Raw genomic sequence first — 21,252 nt, forward strand, 5'->3', positions numbered from 1 at the left:
TATAAAATATATTGATAAAGTAATAATCATATAGTTACCTTGAAATAAGACAAGATTTTAAATTTCTGGAAAATGTTTTATGCTCCAATACAGTCAGACACTTTCATAAGAGACTATTAAAAACATCTTTATATGAGATACAGGAAAAACAGATCTTGTATATTTTAAAATAGATTTTAAAGTGTGATCTAAACAAAATTTTAAATCTTCAATATAGCAGCTGAGTTAATACAACAGCGTAGTGGCAAAGTCAGTCCTTTTGTGGTATGAAGCTACTTAAATCATTACAGAATAAGAGTTCTAATGCTGGCACAGAAATTACAGTCAGGAGTCTATTTCAATATGAATAGACTATTTATTTCCTGTAAATGCAAATAATCTCAGTTTTATGGATTCCACTTATTCAGAAGCTCGGTGAAATTGGGCACCTGTGTCTTTTCCCATTCTACAAGGACATAGAAAGCTCACCTTTGTGTTACTTTCTGTTTAATCCTAGTATCTCAAATTTATCTTTTACTCTTAAGGAGATTGTGATTTATGAAATAAACTTACAATGCATCTGTTATTTTTCAAGTAATTGTGGTAAAAAGAATGGAAAAGATGAATAGTTAAATAAACTTACTCTATATTTCTGATTCATTTGATATAGCAGTCAAATGAAAGTCTCAATTTATTTCTTGTCCTACATAGTTATAAGCACTCTTCAAAGACATAAAAATATTAATGTTATATTAAGTTGAATTTTGTATTATTTACATATTAAATATTATTATACATTTAATCTACTGGTTCCTTTGACTTTTGGGTTTCTGGAAAGAGAGATAGACAGCTGCTAAAGATATTCAAACCCTAACTCTGCCATTTTTCACTGCTTTCACCTTGGGAAAAATAACTTGCTGAGGCTATTTCTCTATGGATCAAATGAATTTGTTAAATTAGAGGTTGTCAAACCATGGCCCATTGCCTATTTTTGTAAATAATATTTTAATGTAACAGAGCCTTGTTCATTTCTTTATGTATTGTCCATGGCTGCTTTCATGCTACAAAGAATGAGTTGAATAGTTGCGGCAGGACCATCTGAATTGCCAAGCTTAAAATATTTGACCCTTTACAAAAACTGCAAACCTCTAATCTAGATGATTTCTATGATTGCCTAAATTTTAAAACTGTGTAATTTTATGTTCTCCTTCTTTAGTCTGTATTGCAAAAAACTTATTAGGTAGTTTCTGCATGTTAAATTCATGGATGAGTGGTTGGTGTATTGAAAGGTATAATGATCCACAGTCTGCTTTCAACAATTTCTTAAATTTCTCACAATCTCATTTGAGGAATACATTATGCTTATCAAAATGTAAATTGGAAATACTAGGTAGCATCTTCTAAAAAAGTGTTGCAGAATGCATGAGTATTAAAGGAATTCATCATTAAGATACAGTAATCACTGTGGAATATGGTGAGCAGGTAAAGATTTTAAGCAAAGGTGAAGCTGAGACTGAGTTTAGGTAGAAAGAAGATCAATATATTGAATATCTACTAGATATCAGCTATTTAAATAGGAATTTTAAATACATTTTATAATTTAAACACCTAATCTTGCATGCTAATTTTTGTTATCTTTATGTTACCAGTAATTAACTTGTGTTGACATAGCTACTATATGGCAGCATGCAAATTTGAATCCAGTTCTACCTATAACGTACTCACATGTATACACACATATGAGAATCTTTTTCCTCCTTCTCTATTCAACCATTTCAAAATTCTGATACTTACCCATTGATTTCATAATTCCATTCCACAGTCGCATTCTTAGAGTTAGCCAATCCAGAAATCTTAAAGTTTTTATGTCTATTATAATTATTGAGGTATGGATTATAAAGGGCTTGTATTAACTAAGGTATAGATGTAATGTGTAGGTGTTGTCTTTGTATATGTGTGTGTATATGAAGTAAAACCACTGATTGAGAGAAAGCAAATATAATGCAAAGAACTTTATATATATATATAATATGTGTTAATCTACATATATATTCATATATACAAATACTTTACTCTTTAGCAATTATTAAAATATTTCTAGAAAGTGAGATCAGCAAGATGGTGGAGTAAGAGATATCAACTGTTATCCCCTGTGTGTGTGCGTGTGTGCGCACACACACACACACACACACACCACAATTAGACAGCTATCTGTGAATGAAAAGAGCCTTGGGAGGGCTCAAGAGTCTACCTGAGAACGTGCAGCAACATAATAGAGTAAAAAATGAAGAATAACCACACAGAAAGCATTTCTGGGGAGACCAGCATACCTGAGACATCTGGAGATTGTTGTGAACATAAAAGAGAATGTATTATCAGTATTAGCCACACAGTGGTCCCCAGTAGCCTGTTTTGCACAAGACACTGACAGCTTTCACCACGGAGGTAACTAAGAGCAATTGCTGCTGCAGACTCTCACCCGCACCCACAGAGGGCTTTCTGCTGTGCTGCCTCCCCACAGCCAAGAAAAAGCCACTGTTGTGTCATCCTGGAATTGTGTTCACCACCCTTCCCAATGCCACACATGCCCTAGACCTTGCAGCTGCAACTACTCAATGTATGCTCATGATACAGACTCCAGCTCTGTGGCCACTCCCTGAATCCCTATGTTCAATATCTCAGCTCTGCGACAGCACTTTGCACACTGTGAACACCCTCACATCAAACACTAGAGCCCCCCAGTACTACTGGCTAACCTCACCCCAGACCATGGAACCTCAGTAACTTCATGCATACCCGTGCTATAGATCCTATCTCCTCTGCCATCTCTGAGAGTGCCTGCACCTTAGACAACTAAGCCATTGCTACAGCAAGCTAGCCTACCCCCTGATCCTCGGAGACAATGTGTATTTGGGCACATTCACATTCCAGATCCCAGCTCCACAGCTGCAACTTGTAGGCACCTGCACCTCAGACACCACTGCTACTGCTGCAATGGGCTCATCTATACCCTGGGCCCTGGAGCCATTGTCTCTTTGCACTCATCCACACTCCAGACGTGAGCTCCACTGTTCCATGAGTGCCCATGCATCGGACACTAGAGTCACTGCCATAGAAAGCTAGCCCATACCCCAGACTTTGGAGCCAATATTGCTACCTGTGTGTCCCTGCACAATGCCTTCCTCCATGGCCCCTCTGTGAGCACTTGCACCCCAAACAGAAGAGCCTCTCCTACAGCAGGCACATTAACAACCCGGTCCCCAGAGCAGTGGTAGCTCTGCACATGTTCATGATCCAGAAATTTGCTCTGCAGTATATTCGTGAGCACCTGTACCTGGGACACCAGAGCTACCTCCCTAGTGGCAGCACCCAAAGCTGGACCCCAGGCTGTTATAGCTTTGCATGCTTCCATGCTCTGTAACCCAGTTCCCTATCTGCTCCACAAGCACCCATGCCTGGTACACTGTCACCAATGTGACAGCAGAGAATGCCTATGCCCAGGACACTGGTGCCATTGCTACCATAGACCCAAAGGCCCTGGTCTCTCCATGAGTGTCTGTACTCTAGACCCTAGGTCCATAAGCATACTATGGATGTTACACATCAAATAATGGTACTGCCACCACTGAGAACATTTCTACAAGTCAGACTCAGTGTCAAGAGGGATTGCCTTAGCCATGACTTTCCCAGTGAAACAAAAAGAGATAAAGAAGACTCTGGTCACATTCAGCAACAAAGAACCAAATGGCCCACCCCACAACCGCGGACACATACAGCCTTAGAAACTGCAATCTTCACTGATGCTGATCTCAACTGACAGAGCTCACACTGGAGCTAGAATAACTGAAACACATCCAGCCAATGCTCTCACATTTACATATAGGTAAAGATTTTATCTCACTGAAACTAGCATGCAAAGTCTGGAAGAGGTGACTGTTTTATCAAATGTGTAGACATCAATGCAAGGTAACAATAAACATAAAAAATGAAAGAAATATAATAACACCAAGGAAACATAATAAGTTTTCAATAATCAACCCAAAAGAAATGAGGATCTATGAATAATCTGACAATGAATTCAAAATAATTGTTTTGAGGGAGCTCAGTGAACTACCAGAGAACACAGATAAATAAATCAATGAAATCAAGAAACAAATATACACAAACAAAAATAGAAATTTAACAGAAAGATTGAGATCATAAAAAAGAACAAAACTCTAGAACTAAAGCATACAGTCAAAAATATAAAAAAATACAATAGAAGGGCTCAACAGCAGAATTGGTCAGAAAGAATTTGTGAACTAAAATAAAAATTATATGATAATAACCAGGCAGAAAAGAAAAAGGGAAAAAGAATGAAAAGACATGAAGACAGCCTATGAGATTTATGGGACACCATCTAGAGAGCTATCTTTTGTATTATGGGACTACCAGAAGGAGAAAAGAGAAAGTGACAAAATGCTTACTTAAAAAAATATTGGCTGAAAACTTCTCAAGTCTGGGGAAAACATACAGATGAACACTGAGGAACAGTCATTAGACTTATTATTTTTTCAACTTTATGATGTTGCAAAAACAACATGCATTCAGTAGAAACCATACTTTGAGTACCCATACAATCATTCTTTTTTTCACTGTTAGTACAATATTCAAAAAATTATATGAGATATTTAATACTTTATTATTAATTAAGCTTGTGTTAAATGATTTTGCCCAATTCTAGGCTAATGTTCTGAGCATGAAATGTATTTGCCTTGCTCAAGCCAGGGCCACAAGCGTGTCCTTCCCCCATACAGTGCTCCCTGTCTCCACTAGCTGTGGGTTTTCCCACCCCACCCATTCTACCACCCACCCCCCCAACCCCCCACCTGACCAGCACCTAGTGAGTATTACTAGCATGTGAGCACCTTAATGTTGATCAATTCATACCAGTTTGATGGTGAGTACATGTGGTGCATGTTTTTCCATCCTTGTGATACCTCATTTCAAAGGATGGGCTTGTTCTCTATCCAGGATAATATAATATAATGGCGCTAGATCATCATTGTTTTTTGTAGTTGAGTAGTATCCCATGGTATACATATACCATATTTTATTAATCCACTCATGTATTGATGGGCATTTGGGCTGTTTCCACATCTTTGCAATTGTAAATAATGCTGCTATAAACATTTGAGTAAGATGTCTTTATTATAGAATGTCTTTTTCTCCTTTGGATAGATGCCTAGTAGTGGGATTGCTGGATCAAATGGTATTTCTATTTTTAGCTCTTTGAGATATCTCTAAATTACTTTCCACAGGGGTTGTACTAATTTTCAGTCCCACCAGCAGTGTAAGAGTGTTCCAATCTCTCCACATCCATATATAGAACTTAAGAAAATCAACAAGAAAAAATCAAACATCCCCATTAGTAAATGGGCAAACGACATGAACAGAAACTTTTCAAAAGAAGACAGAATAATGGCCAGCAAATGTAGAAAAGTGATCAACATCTCTAATCATTAGGGAAATGCAAATAAAAACTATAATGAGATATCACCTAACTCCAGTGAGAATGGCCTTGATCAAAATGTTCTAAAATAACAAATGTTGGCATGGATGTGGAGAGATTATAACTACATGGATGAACCTGGAGGACACTATGCAAAGTGAATAAAGCCAGAGAAAGAAAGATAAATACTGATTTCACATACATGTACTATATAAAAATGTCAAATTCATAGAAAGAGAGAGTAAAAAGGTGATCTCCGGAGGCTATGCAGTTGGGGGCAATGGGACAATGTTGGTTAAAGGATACAAAGATTCAGTTAGGAGGAATAAATTCTGGATATATGTTGTACAGCACAGTGACTTTAGTTAATAATAATGTATTGTATACTTGAAAATTAGTAGGATAGTTATTAAATGTCCTTACCACAGAAAATGGTAAGTATGCAAGGTGATGGATATGTCAATTAGCTTGATTTAATCATTTCACAGTGTAAACATATATCAAAAGATCACATTGTACACCATAAATATAAGCAATTTTATTTATAAATTATATCTTAATAAGGCTGAAAAATATTTCCAAATAATCTTTAACAACACTGAATTTTACATAAGGAAATAAATAAAATATCTTAAGAGTAGTCAATAAATAAAATACCCAACATAAATTTAAAATAAGAGTAAATCCCAGAAAATTCTTCAGATGTGAAGCAATTTTCTTCCTTTTTTATTTTTAACTTTTATTTTTAATTCTAAGACAGGTGTGTAAAATCAGCATTGTTAATTTCTTGTCAAATGATTTCCATCTAAAATTGTTCTAAATGTTTCTCAAGGTAAAATCAGTAACAGGAGCCAGAATGACTATAAAGCTAGTAATTATTTCATATTTAAGCATGTCATCAAATGTAATTCACAGTTTTGTTATGTGTATTCATTACTCCCAGTGATTGAAGTAAATGCAGAGGGACGGGATGATAATCCTCATTAGTACAATGAAGAAACACACAGGTGGGAAGACGTCTTCACAATGGCATTATAAGAATTAAGTTACATTGTAAATAGAAAATTCTTTGCAAATGTAACATACAAAATCATCAGCCTCATCTCTTGAGCGCAGAAAAACGGAATACTGCTTTTCTAGAATCTCAAATAATAGAGGCAAAGCAACACAGAGAATAGGCAGTTTATAATGATATTCAAATTCTCCAACTGACTGACCTAAATATTTGTTTCATAGTTTTGATAAAATTATTCTTAAAATATAGCCATCAATATTATTATAAAGAAAGATGATAGTTGTTACCCAACTACTTCAAAGATTTTGTCTTAGAAATCTATTATGATTGTTCTGCTGAGTTCTTTAAGAAATGAAAATGCTTTAAAATCACAATACTGCACACTAACTAGAACTTATATCTGAATGGGTTTGATTTCCAGAAAAAAGTAACTATCTGGGCTAGTAATACAATCTTCAATTTAATATTTTTCTTATTATCCAAATATTCATCAAATTACTTCACTCTGAGAATATAATACATCATAATTTTTAAAGTGTTGTATATTTTTTCATTGACTCTTCAGTCACATAATTATTATTGCTTTTACCGTATATCAAATACACATTATGCCAGTCATTAGTAGTGTCACATAGTGCTGAGTAATTGCTATATGTCACTTCAGTCACTAATTTCCACAACTTATTTAGGTGTTATGATTACTACTCAGCTGGTTTTTTTTAAACAAATGTTGAAAATAATTATTAGATGGTCCAGGGAGTAAGTTTCAGCTTTTGGTAATGGCGGAATACTTGGTTGTTAGCACTTCTGCAGATTACAATTATAAACTCTAAATCAAAACATAAAAAAAAGCATGATCTGATGGCTTTAAAGTGTAACCTAAAACCAGTGGAACCTGGATAAGGATCAACATTTGGAAGAAAGAAGTGGCCCTAAATGAGTTTCCTATTTTTATCAGTTTTTGCCCAGAGGAAGCCTTAAGCTAGTCCTGATGACAGGCAGCCAAAACGCGGATAGAATTGGTAATCTTAATGACTTTAGAAATTAGAGGACAAATATCAGGGATACCACAACAGTGGAAACATGAGGAGCGAAATTGTACAAAAAAGAAACTCACAGAGAGATGGCCCCAACTCTCTAGCTGATTCCTGATCTACAAATGCATGAGGCAGACTTTAAGCAGGCCAACTAATTTTAGAGCACTAAACATTGATTTCAATGGCTGCACCCTACGTGCAAGATAAAGTTTGGAGTTTGAGTTCAGCCAAGGTAACTGTCTGCTAAAACAAACAAAACGTCAATATACCTCAGATAACAATAACAAGACCTAGAGTCTATACAATGTATCATTCACAATTTCCAAGATATAATCCAAAATTTCTGGAAGACATATTAAAAAAAAAAAAAAAAAAGCAAGAAATGATCCACACTTAGAGAAAGGAAATTAGTAGACAACAACCCTAAAATAATCCAAATATTTAAATAGACAAAAACCAAAACCAAAAATTCTGGAATGAAAAATACCATATCTGAAATAATTATTTTTACTGGAAATTCTAGGGAATTTATCAGGTTCACATAATTACTAATTGCCAAGTATATACAAATAGGTTTGTCTGATTCCAGAACATATGCTCTTAATTGCAACTCCATGATATTTTCCAATAAAGAGTATATTAGTATATCCTATTATTCATATGTGCAAACTGAGACTTGATCAGTTAAACAATATGCTAGGTAATAAGGATAGAGTGATCAATAAGATGGACAATGAAGCTTACAACCCAGGGAGTGTGAAAAATGCTAAGAAGGTACCTTCAATGATTATTTAATTAAAATAGTAGGGAAAAACCTATCAAAGAAAAAGAGATTGTAAAACAGAGTGACATAACTTAGAAAGATCAGAAAGCTTTGTATGTGATACCTACTGCTTCTCTGTATATAGATAAACATTATTTCTACAAACTATGGCTGTTCTTTAAAACTCAGGTGTAAGTTTTTCCTGTTCAGTGAATGAATATTTAATTCCTCAATTTTAAGGAAATAATTTATCTTTGTTGCTATGAGGTATTCAGTAGAACCATACCAGATTACCTACACCTAAAACACAATAATCTAAAAAAAGGGAAAGATTCCTATCTATGGAAAATAGAACACCATAAAGGAGATTGTAATAACTTTGAAGGGCCATGACTACAAAAGTGGTAGTTTGGGTCACAATATTGCTAAATAAAAATATCACTAAGATATAGTCATCTCCTATATTGATGGTCTACTTCCTCTCCAGTGTGCATTTCACTGTATAATGTAAGCATGGACTAGTGAATTATTCACTGAAAAAGAATAAATATTGGACATTCTATTGAAGGAATAAATATGTGTTTTTATACCTCTCTAATCCAACTACACTCTGTAGCATTTACATTGCTTCTAAGATGTAGTGCAGTCATTGAGGATAATTGAGTCCATTGACCTCTAACATTTCTATTCATGCCACTTTTTATGAGCTACCCTAATTTATTGTATTTAACATCAAAATATTATTCTCTGTTTCCAATGTCCTAGGGTGCAAGTATTTTTCTACCAAACTACAGCGAGACTCTTAAGTAAAAATGACATTGTCATTTGAACCTGCATTTATTATAATAGATAGTAACACTGAAAATTTTTAGGGGATTTCAATCCACGAAACTGAATCACCTCACATGCAACCTCTCTCACTTTATACCTTTTTCCTACTTTCATTTGCTAAGCCCCTCAATTTGTCAAGGTTTATACTGAGTGTTGGAAAAAGTAGAGACATTTCTGTGTTTAGGGAAATAAACATCTCTCTTTTCTCTGGATAAATACTCTATCATCAGTTACTTACACTGCATCTTCTTCTTTTCTTTTTTCCAGGAAATTTCAAACCTTTCTGACCACTAAAGATTTCACACCACATAAAAAAATAAAAAAGAATAGAAATCTCAAATCTTTTCTTCTTTTATTGCTGCCTTATTCTCCTTATATATACTTGCTGCTTTTCTTCTGGGAGTTATTACTTGCTCTCCTCTACATTGCATACCTGTATCAAAGACTTTTTAACTTAAATAATCTTATTTACTTAAGTTGTTTTTCAAAAAAATTATAGCTTCATTATAACAGCAAATATTTATAGAAAGTTCCTTTGTGTTTCCCTTGGAAGAACTACAGTTACTTGTAATTTAAGAAAGAATGCCAACAAACATTTTATAAAATTTTGTATATTTAAAAAACACTATGTCTCACTATGTGCCAGGCACTGTTTTAAGGTGATTTATAAATATTAATCCAATGAATAATATCATTGCTACTAAATGATGTTAATCCTGACAACATTCAGAAAACTTCTTAGTATCTACAACAATAGATTAAGAATGAAATTAAATGCAACTTAAAACTGTTGACATTGTTTCTTGTTGACAGGTTGAGTTTTTCTTTAATAATTATTTAAAGAGATGAAATCAAAGGGAACAAGAGCACTTGGTTCACAGTAGTTCTACAGAATTGTCAATTACTTCAAAAGATCAGTTCTTGGCTTATTATACTGGTGACAATAATGCAAGGCCTCTGGGTAACGCCAAAACAGATCAGAAGTGCCAACACTGGTTTCACATTTTCTATTTCTAAAACAAGTGTGGTGAAAGTCTTGGACACCAGAAAAAAAATCTGTCAACTCCCTCACCAGCAGCTGTCACCTATAGTTAATCTTTTTATTTCTATTTGTGTATTCCCCCCTCACACCATTCTATCTCCCACACACTATGTCACCATCTGCCACCACATTTTCATGCATCAAATTGACCTCTCCAAACATGGTCTTGCCATTATTTTTGTAAGTCAGGCAACACTAAGTCAGTGATGCTAATGTCCTTTGAAAACAAAACTCAATATTTTATAATCAAAGGGACTTAATATATACTCATTTTGTCTAAGCACCTAATTGTTTTTTAGGTGGAGGTAAAATAGCTATTGAGCTCACAAAATGTTCTAGCAACTAAGAGAAATATATCTAAATTTGAATGAAGTACATGTAAAGAAATAAGGGCAACATGGACTTCTGTTTTGCTTCACAAGAACTCATGTCTAATGGGAAACAATGTAGAATGAAAGGAATCAACCAACTTTTGGAGTCATGGTCAATCTTGCAGCCAATGTGGTGAAGACTGTTAACAGCTGTGCATATTTAGTTTGCTCTCCTTCCATGAAAGTTACACTTTTTGTTCCCAACTTGTTAAATATCGTATGACCAGTTCTAACCAATTCATTGTAAGGGCACACACATCATTCTGGGCTGAGCATTTGTCTTTCTGAGCACTCAGGATCCCAGAGTTAATTTAATTACCGTAGCATGACCTCGCCTATCCTGATGAATACCACAAGCCAGAAATAACTGAAGAGTTAATGTTTCTCCACTCTCTCCCTTAACTGTCCCCCCATAATGAAGATTTTAATGATTGTCCATTTGGTTTTTCTATTATTCTGGATATCTAGTTGTGTCTGGTTACCAGAAGAGCCTTAAATTTTTCTATTGTATCAATTATGCAAAGGATTATACTGCTTTACAGTTGAGTTAATTGAAGGGACTTATTATAGGGAATTTTATGTAGGTTTCTTCTGGCCCTTTGTTGTCAGGCAAAGACCCACAATCACAACTGAAAAAGTTTTTCTGGAGGAAGCAATAATGACAGTGGCCACAGAGCCACACTCTCTGGTGTGACAAAAGAGGCTGAGGAAACAGAAGACCAAAGTCAAAACCTCAGGACCTACACTTCTACATTGTGATCAGAGAATAAAATATAACCCCCGAGTGGAGAAAACACTAGCAGAGACAGAACTGTTTTCTGAAGACAATATTGAATGCTTCTCTTTTCTTAAAAAGGAAGTACATAAAGTGAATTTGGATGAGTTCCCAGATTGCACATCTGCCTGTCTAAATTATACCTAAGAAGTAGCAACCAAACAGATGGAAGTGAGAAGGATTAGGGAACAGCTTTCTTTGGATTTTATGTGCCTATAATCACAATGGCTTACGCTCTACAACAAAGGGTCTTCAGCTGGCAGACAGTCTTTTAAATATAGACCGTAACACCTGTGTGTCAAACAAGTAGGTGCAGGTGCAATGGTGAGTTCCATAGATAAACAGGGTAAACTTTGCTGAATTAGACACATGCACATCATTATAGTTCTCACTGTCTTCTCCTCTAAGTCATCATAATGTAGAAAAATAATATTGCATACATTATGGTGTTGTTAAACATAATTTCTTTTTGCTAGATTGGGAGGGACTTAGTCTGTCATATTCCTTTATATGTCTTTTCCGTTTCTGCTCTCTCTTTCCTGCTCAGCCTTCTGTGACTTCTCTCTTCATTATAAGACCCCACTAAATGAAATGGAAACATTGGAGGCACTTAATGGTCAAAATGTATTACTTTTCCCCTTTTAAACTTTCAGTGGCATTTAGTGGATTTGGTGAGTTTTAGCAGATAAAAAGTTTTCAATAATCTTAATATTGTAGAACCTTCACAAATAAAAACTAAAATAATTAACACTTGTGTCTTCCTTGCGAACAGGGTAGTTAAAATTGTAAAATAGTTGGTATTTAAGTGAAAGATAACATGAAGAAATAATACATTGTGACAAGTAGTTTTTTTCCCCCAGAAATCCATTCTACGCAGTAATTATAAATGTTTAAGAAACAAGTTTCTACCAAAACAAGGGAGATTAAATATTTAGGTGTGTTAGTGGAATATTTGAAAAGTATGAATTGTTTCATCACTGCAATGAATCAACAGCTTAAGACTGAGCTCGACAGGGATTAGCAGGAGGTAAGAGTGACAGTGAATTTACTGACAATGTAAAATGATCTTCTAGCTTTGAGTTGGGTGCTTGATAATTGTCTCACTTAATCACATACCATGGTATTGGTTAACATTAATGGATCTCATGCACTCAATTTGTTGGTTGAGATTCTTTTGGTTACCCTCTATGGGGTCAATGGCAGTTTTTAAAAAATATGCTAGAAATTTAAAGTACAATGGGATCATGATTAAACAAACAGTACTCTGATTAACTGCAACCATGAAATCTACCTTATACACAGAGAATGGTGGTTCATGATTTTCTGTAAGTTACAAAATTGTGTACAATGATCATTTTAAATTAAATCTAACACATCTTTTAGTCACATAAAATCTTGTTTCATTCTGCTAAAACTTCAAAAATAAAATAAGCATTTTATATTATTATTTAATATAATATAGTATAAATTGTACTTTCTAATAGAAATATACTTTCTAACAGAAACTTAAATTAAATTCTCTAGTAAATTATTAAATTTAGTCTAAAAACTCGGTTCCTTTGATCATCATGGTTATAAATAACTGATTTGACTAAATTTCTGACACACACAAAGCTTGTTTTACCGTCATTTAGAGAGAGTTGGTCTGAATCAGACAGGTCAAAAAGCTTTTATTGCAATTTACCACAGCTCATTTAAATGTCAAGGCTGTGAAGAGAAGGCATGAAAGTACCAATATTATCACTCTCACTCATTACTTATTTGTTAACTTTGATTGAATAAAATAAAAGAAAGGCACAACAAATCATACTGACAAGTTTCTTAGAAATTTCAGTGCACAACAATCATGCGTAAGTGCAGCATCCATCTTCATGGGACTCACTAAAAGAAGCTGAATGACATGTACAAAAACACAAACACACTCACACACATACGTATGTATGTATATACACACATACCCAGACATACTGGGATGACTACCTCTCTCTGCTAGTCTGTGACTTTCCATCTCAGTAAACCACTTACTCCTTACTTCTAGGAAAATTATTATGTCCAGTCCCCATAACACACACACACACACACACACACACACACATTCTCTCTCTCTCTCTCTCACGTGTACGTGTTGACTGATACCACTTTGAATATACATATAATAACTACAATCTTTAAAAGAGTACTTGAAACTTTTGACCAAGATAGAAAAAGAGAAAAATAATATCTAAAACAGCCCAAATCAGTAGGAGGAGAAATATATATATATATATATATATACACACACACACACACATATACACATACATGTATATAAAATAACAGTTTACAGGACATCGAATTTCAGATAATGAGAGACATTAATCCCTGAGACATAGAAAACAAATAAGCTGAGCTCCATGATTACCCAAGCTGATTGCCTTGAGAGAGTTTACAGGCCACGGAGAAAGGAGGGGAAGCATAAGCAGTGACTCCTATAAAACATTAATTTTAGGGTTCTCAAGCTTGGGTTTACTCAGCTGTGACACAAACCCACTGTGTGTTCAGTGTCCCAAAGGGCACATCTAGAGCTTGGTTGGTGGAAGGAACTGAAGCTCTTGCTGTCTTCTGTGCCATGAATAATAAAGTCCTACGTCTCTGACTGAGGATTCTTTCCTCTTCTCCAGCATTTATGGGACTGTAGTGGTAATTTGTTAGCCCAAAAGTAGGGTAAAATCTCAAACCATCACATTTCTTGTCATAAAACAGACAGAACATAAAATTTTTAAAAGGACAGAGCATTATATTTCTAAGATAAAACACTGAAAGTATAAGCCATGAAAGGGCAAATTGATAAATTGTGATTCATCAAAATGAACAACTATTGCTCATCAAAAACACTTTTAAAAGATTGGAAATAGAAGCCATATACTGGTAATGGAAAAAGCATTTTTAAATCATATATTGATAAATCATTTGAGTCCAGAGTATATGAAAAATTTTCAGAACTCATTAATCAGAAAATAAGCAGCTCAATTTTTAAAATGAGCAAAACATTTGAATAGCCACTTTACCAACAGAAATATACAGATGGCAAATATTCATAAGAAAAGATGCTAAACATTATTACTTATTAGGGAAATGCAAACTGAACCACAATGAGATATAACTAAAAACCCATTGAAATAGCAAAATTAAGAAAAAAAGACTGACCATCCAAGGTGTTGACAAGGATATGGAGGAGCTGGAACTCTCATACACTGCTAGTGAAAATGTAAATTGGTACAACCACTTCGGAAAACATATACCTACCATATGATTCAGCCATTCTGCTTCTAGATATTTACCCAAGAGAAATGGCAGCATATGTACATACAGAGAATTGTGCATGATAATTATAGCAGTTTATTTGTAATAACCAGACTAGAAAAAAACCAAATATCCATCAACAAGTGAGGGCTAAACAATTATAGCATATCTGTATAATGGATAAATAAGATGAACTATAGAAACAGCAATAGAAAGGAATAAACTATTCATATGTGTTGTAACATGAATGAATCTCTATATAATTATGCTGAGTGAAAGATATAAGATCAAAAACATTAAAGCATACACTATGTGATTCCAGTTTATAAAAAATTCTAGAATAAGTGAGAGAGAGAGATTAGTAGGTGGTCTAGGATTGTGTATAAAGAACTCATGAAGTCTTACTGTCTTCAAAACAAGAAACTTCCAGCCAGATATCTCTGCTCTACTAACATCAGGTAGATTAAGTAAACCCAGAAAAAGGCTACCATATTTGGAGTTTTCAGGATAACAATGCTACCCAGGTATAAATAAATCATACACAAATAAATAAACACTACCTTAGACAAGATAAACCTATAGATACAGAGCTCTCAGAGTTTAAAAGAAATTTAATTATTATGGATACAAAGTAGTTGTATATCTTTATAGGGTATATGTGATGTTTTGATACCGGCATACAGTGTGAATTACTCAAATCAGGGTAACTGAGGTATCCATCACTTCAGGCATTTATTATTTCTTTGTGTTAGGAACATGCAAATTCTACTCTTTCAGTTATTTTAAAGTATACCATAACTTGTTGATTATAGTCACTTTATTGTGCTATCAAATATTATTCATTCTGTCTAACAATCTCACTATATTTTTGCACCGATTAGCCATCCCCACTCTATACCCACATCCCTGCTACCCTTCCCAGTGTATGGTAGACATCATTTTACTCTCTGTCCCCATGAGATCAATTGTTTTAAATATTTGGCTCCCATATATAAGTGAGAACATGTGAGATTTGTATTTCACTTAATGTAATGTTCTTCAGTTCCATCCATGTTGTTGTAAATGGCAGGATTTCATTCCTTTTTGTGTCTATATAATATTTCATTGTGTGTATGTACCATAACTTCTTTTTCCATTCATCTGTTGATGGACACTTAGGTAGCTTCCAAATTTTGGCTATTGTTAATGATGCTGCAATAAACATGGGAGTGCAGATATCTTTCTGATATACTGAATTTCCCTCCTTTGGATATATACCCAGCAGTGGGATTGCTGGGTCATATGGTAGTTCTATTTTTAGTTTTTGGAGTTCTTTTCTTAAATATAAATACTGTCATAGTTCATAAGATCTTTGTGGAAAATATCAAAAAAAGAAAGTGGACCCCAAAACAAAACAAACCCAGAAAATATAGAAAAAGCAAAGCCATGAGTAGATTTCTGATTAGTATATGCAGAAAAAAATGTAAGAAAGTATTTCCTTCATAAATAAAATTAAGGCTCTTTAGTTAAGAAACACAAAGAAAACAAGATTCATCTCTTGATAACTAATATAAGGATGCAAATAAAAATCAGTAATACAAAAGGACAATGAGAAAATAAATAAGAAAAGCAAGTATTACGTGTTTAGAGCAAGTACCCAGAGGATCCTACTATTTAGTAAGAAAGATCACAGACTACAGAGAGGAGAATGTTATTAAATAACTAATGAAGAAAATTTCTTCAGTGATTAAGAATGCAAGCCTCCACATTCAAAGGGTACTACTGGAAACAAGCTTTATAAAGGAAAAAAAAAAAACAAAAAAATTAACATAACCAAATTCATCCTCAAATTTTACCACAGAGGTGAAAGTAGATTGCTAAATCTAATGATTGATTGACAATCTATCCTAATTTATATTTCATAAGCATTTAATCCTTGGATCATTTCCTTCATATAGTTTTAAAGTAGATTTTTAATTTTTCTTAATTTTAAAAGATAAAAAATTTTATCTTTTATAAAAACAGATTTATGGAAATTTAATACCCACATGATACAAATTATCCATTTTCAATATTTAATTTTCAAAATTCACTAAATTTTCAAAATTAAATATTTTAAATATAGTTATAGAACCATTAACACTGTCTAATTTTAAAGCAGTTCCAGCACCTAAAAAATAAACCTATTAGAACAGTACCCATTAGAAGTCATTCCCTATATCTTCCCACTGACCCTAGGCAAACACTGATCTACTTTCTGTTTCTATACAGTTGCTTATTCTAGATTTTCATAAAAAATAAAATCATACAACATGTGATCTTTTGTGCTTGTCATTTTTCATTTAGCATAATGTGTTAGAAGTTTATCCATGTTAGAGTAAATATCAATACTTTGCTCTTTTTATTTTTGAATAGTATTCCATTGTATGGATATGCAATTTTGCTGATTCATTCATCCTTTGATGTACAATTGGATTGCTTCCAATATTTGACTATAATAAATAATGCTACTCTGAATATTTGTGTGCAGGTCTTCGAATATATATATATATATATATATATGTATTTATTTCTCTGCTAATTACGTAGGATTTGAATTACTTGGTCATATGATAATTCTATTTTTAACATATTGAGAAATTGCCAAACTATTTTACAGAGTAACTATACATTCCCACAAGAGGAGAAAGGAGAAGAAATATGTCATTGCACCATCTTGTATAATTATCTATATAATTGCCTCTCCTTAAATTATTTTTTATTTGTATAGATTAGAATTACTGTTTGGGGTCACTTCCTTTCAGCTGAAGAACTTTCTTTGTTACTTCTTGTAAGGCAGTTCTGCTTGCAAAAATACTGTTTTTGTTCATCTATAAATGTCCCAATTTTTCCTTTATTTTTGAAAAAGAATTTGCTGGATAGAGAATTCTTTGTTGAATTCTTTTTTCTTCTAAAATTCAATATGCAATCCATGGCCTTCTGGTTTCTATTGTTTCTGATGACAAGTCATGAAGAAAACCTCCCCCTTTTTTGGATTTCTTTAACATTTAAATGTTTGGGTTTTTAATTTCAGAATATTATGGGGCTACAAACATTTTGGTTACACATATTGCCTTTGCACCACCTGAATCAGAGCTACAAGCATGCCCAACCCCAGAAAGTGCACGAGTGGATTAATAAAATAAGTGGATTAATACATGAGTATACCATGAAGTACCATTCAACCATAAAAAAAAAAAATGGTGAACTAATATCTCTTGTATTATCTTGGCTGGAGCTGGGGCCCATTCTTCTATATGAAACAACATGAGAATAGAAAAAGCTTTTAAAATTATCATTGCTCTCTTTTGATTATTTTTTTCTTGGTGCATTCAAGATTTTTTTTTTTCCTTTTCTTTGAGTTCCACCAATTTGACTATGATGCATTCTTTATATGGATCTCTTTTTCTCTATCCTACTGAATAAGAGGAATAAGTTCCAGTGTTCTGCAGAACTGTTGGATGGCTACAGTTCACAATAATAATAATTTCAGATAGCTAGAAGGAGAGAGGAAGGATAATTAATGTTCCCAATACAAAGAAATGGTACAGGCTTGAGATAAAGGATATGCTAATTACCCTGATCTTATCATTATACATTATATATATTGAAACATCATTATGCACCCCATAAATATATACAATTATTACATGTCAATCAAAAATTGAAAGGTAAAAAATAATATAAAGACATTTTGTATAGTCTTTAGATAATTTACTCCCAATTGCAACATCTTGAAAAGTTGTATAGTATCACAATCAGGTCAATTACATGGATTAAACTGAGATACAGAACATTTTCAACACCACAAAGATCCCTTATGTTGCCCTTATATAGGTGTAACAACTTCTCTCACACTTCCATGCCTCCATTAAACTCTAACAACCACTAATAATTCCCCATGTCTGTAATTTTGTCATTTGAAAACAGCTGTATAGATGGAATCATGTCATTTCATTTCATATCTTATTTCATTAATTTATCACTTGAATAAATCTGATCTAGCTGGACTGCAATTTCATTTTTATGTTACTAAAAATAAAGAACAATGTTCTCATCTCAAAGGTTACATTCTTAGTGACATTGTCCCTGTTTATTTAAAATTGTAGCATCCAGGTATTCACTTGTCCCAAACATCCTACTTTTTCCATTGTGTGGATACTATTTACATAATGTTTGATGTATTTACTTATCTATTTATGTCATTATCTGTCCACCCTGACTCTAGTGTAGCCTTCATTAAAGAAAGATATGCAAATAAAGTGGATAGACACTTAACAGCAACATTTGACGGTGTCTGTTTTCAAAAAGATTGTTTCATCTGAGTGTTTTCTATTCAGAAAATTAGGGTAAAAAGACTTCTATATGGTAACATTCTATTAAAATTTATTTTATTTTATTATGTCTATACTGTTATTTTATAATTATGATTGTATGGTCCCATATTTATTACATTTAATGAGACTGACTTAAACTCTGATTTAAACAGAAGTTGATATCTTGTTTAAAGACACCACTCCAAAGTAGCTAAAATAATTTCCATACTTTCCTTTCCCCTTATTTTATTACTTTTTCCCTCAGTATCCCTTTCAGTGTCATGATGACATATAAATTTAGATACAAATGTCTAATTCTACCCTACACTTGCTTTATAAGCATGAGTCATATTTTCAATGGCCTCATAAATAAAAACGTAGAACTAACATTCATTTTCTTCAAAATGGAGCTTATAATTTCCCCTGTCAATTATCCCTTCCCCTATATTTTATTTCATTGAGAAATTATACACTTGCCTATTTCATAGACATGGTGGTTGTCTTGGATTTTTCCATTTACCTTATGTTCAATGTACAATTTCTTACAAATGCATGACAAGTCTGCTCTCAAATAGCTCTTTTTTTCTCCATTCCCATTGTATGAGATTCCAGTCACTCATTAGGTTATTCTGGGCTACAATTTGGTAGAAGTTTAAATAATAAATTCCATCTGTAAGACATCACTTTTTAGATTATGCTTTGTAGATGTCCCCCTCTCTTATTCTGCCTGACTTCACTAAACAACTACAAATATGGAGGCAAGCCTAAAGAAGCAAATTTCTGATTTCATGGCATGTCACCCTTAACAAATCTTACATAAACAGTTATCTTAGCTCTAGTTATCTGTGTTAGAGGCACAGATATATTGCCTGCATTTGTCTATTTTACCATGTTTGGAAATTCCTATTCACTATATTTGCAAATCTGGGATTCTAACAGCATTTCAGGTATAACTCTGAAATAATTTGAGTAAAGAAAAGAAAATATTGTCATATCAGATTTCTAGATATGATGCTTGAGTGCTGTGTGTATGTGGTAATAAGAAACTATAAAAAGTTCAATATGCCCTATGGTGTTTGGTATTTAGCTATCAGGTATTTCAGTGGGTTACTGTTTCCCAAAGGACTGTATATAATAATTAGACTTGTGGTGAAGAACATATCTCTAAATGACTACACTGATTCTCTTGTAGGTTAAAGGGCAGATCTAGAAACTCTGTTCTGATAAAAAATATAAAATATGATATTAATGGCCTAAAGTTGTATACTTCCCTTGAGATCTCCACTTTTAATAACCTCCAGGATCGCAGATAAAACTGAGGCAGTAATCATTACTGAAATAGATTTTCTGGCAGAATTAGACATCACCTCCAAGAATCAATAATCATTTGAAGCTAACAGGGTGATTAAATGACCTTCTTTTTATTTTACTTCATGTTGAGTTGCTGTTTAATCTTGATTTAGAGTCACATTGCTAGAAACAAAGATAAAATGAGGACTTAGAATATTAGAGCAGCAACTTGAGGCCTATTCATTATCAAGGTTAAAGGCTCCCTTCCTTCAATCAAGGCATTTGTAGCTAATCAATGCATTCTAAAGGAGAAACTGAACACTCCAGGTGCAGACTGCATAAATACCACCGCCTAAGACTACTTCTCCTTTTTAAAGATCGGTACCATTAGCTTTGCTATCTCAGGTGCTATATTTTTGTTTAGTTAATAATTTATCATGCCAGTGATGCCTGAGGATATCTTTGCATTGACTGATAATGATGTCATTAATTCTTTTCATGCATGTAGTTTATACTTCATAACTCTTTGCAGTCCAGAAAAGAACTACCTCAATCGGCAGCAAGTTAATTACATTATCCAACTATTTTTCTACTATAGGTAGGCAATGCAGCCAATTCCAAAGCAGAGTTTTCCATAGTTTGACTTGTCAATTACTATATAAAGAACTGTATTGACCAAAGTATTATGTTTGTGTGTGGGTGTGAGTCTCCTAGTATGACATATCACAATTTGGAAGTAAAATTTGTTAATGTGTTCATATTCAAAAAACAAAATGTTAAAAATGTTAAGATTATAAAATTCAATAAATTTCAAAACAAAAATTGTTTGATCTCTTATCCAAAAAATATAGATAAATAGAGAGAGAGAAAAGGAGAGAGAGATATCAATATAGTGGGAGCACATGTGCACATCTACGTATGTATGTGTAAAGGAGAAAAGTAGACAGAGATGGTGTGTCTCTGTGCAAATAAATATATTATTATTGACCTTAAAACTCTTACTTCTCAAATTTTGAAATAATGGTTTTTATTTATAACTATT

Source organism: Eulemur rufifrons, chromosome 15 (genome assembly GCF_041146395.1).
Source record: "Eulemur rufifrons isolate Redbay chromosome 15, OSU_ERuf_1, whole genome shotgun sequence".
Classification (NCBI taxonomy): domain Eukaryota; kingdom Metazoa; phylum Chordata; class Mammalia; order Primates; family Lemuridae; genus Eulemur; species Eulemur rufifrons.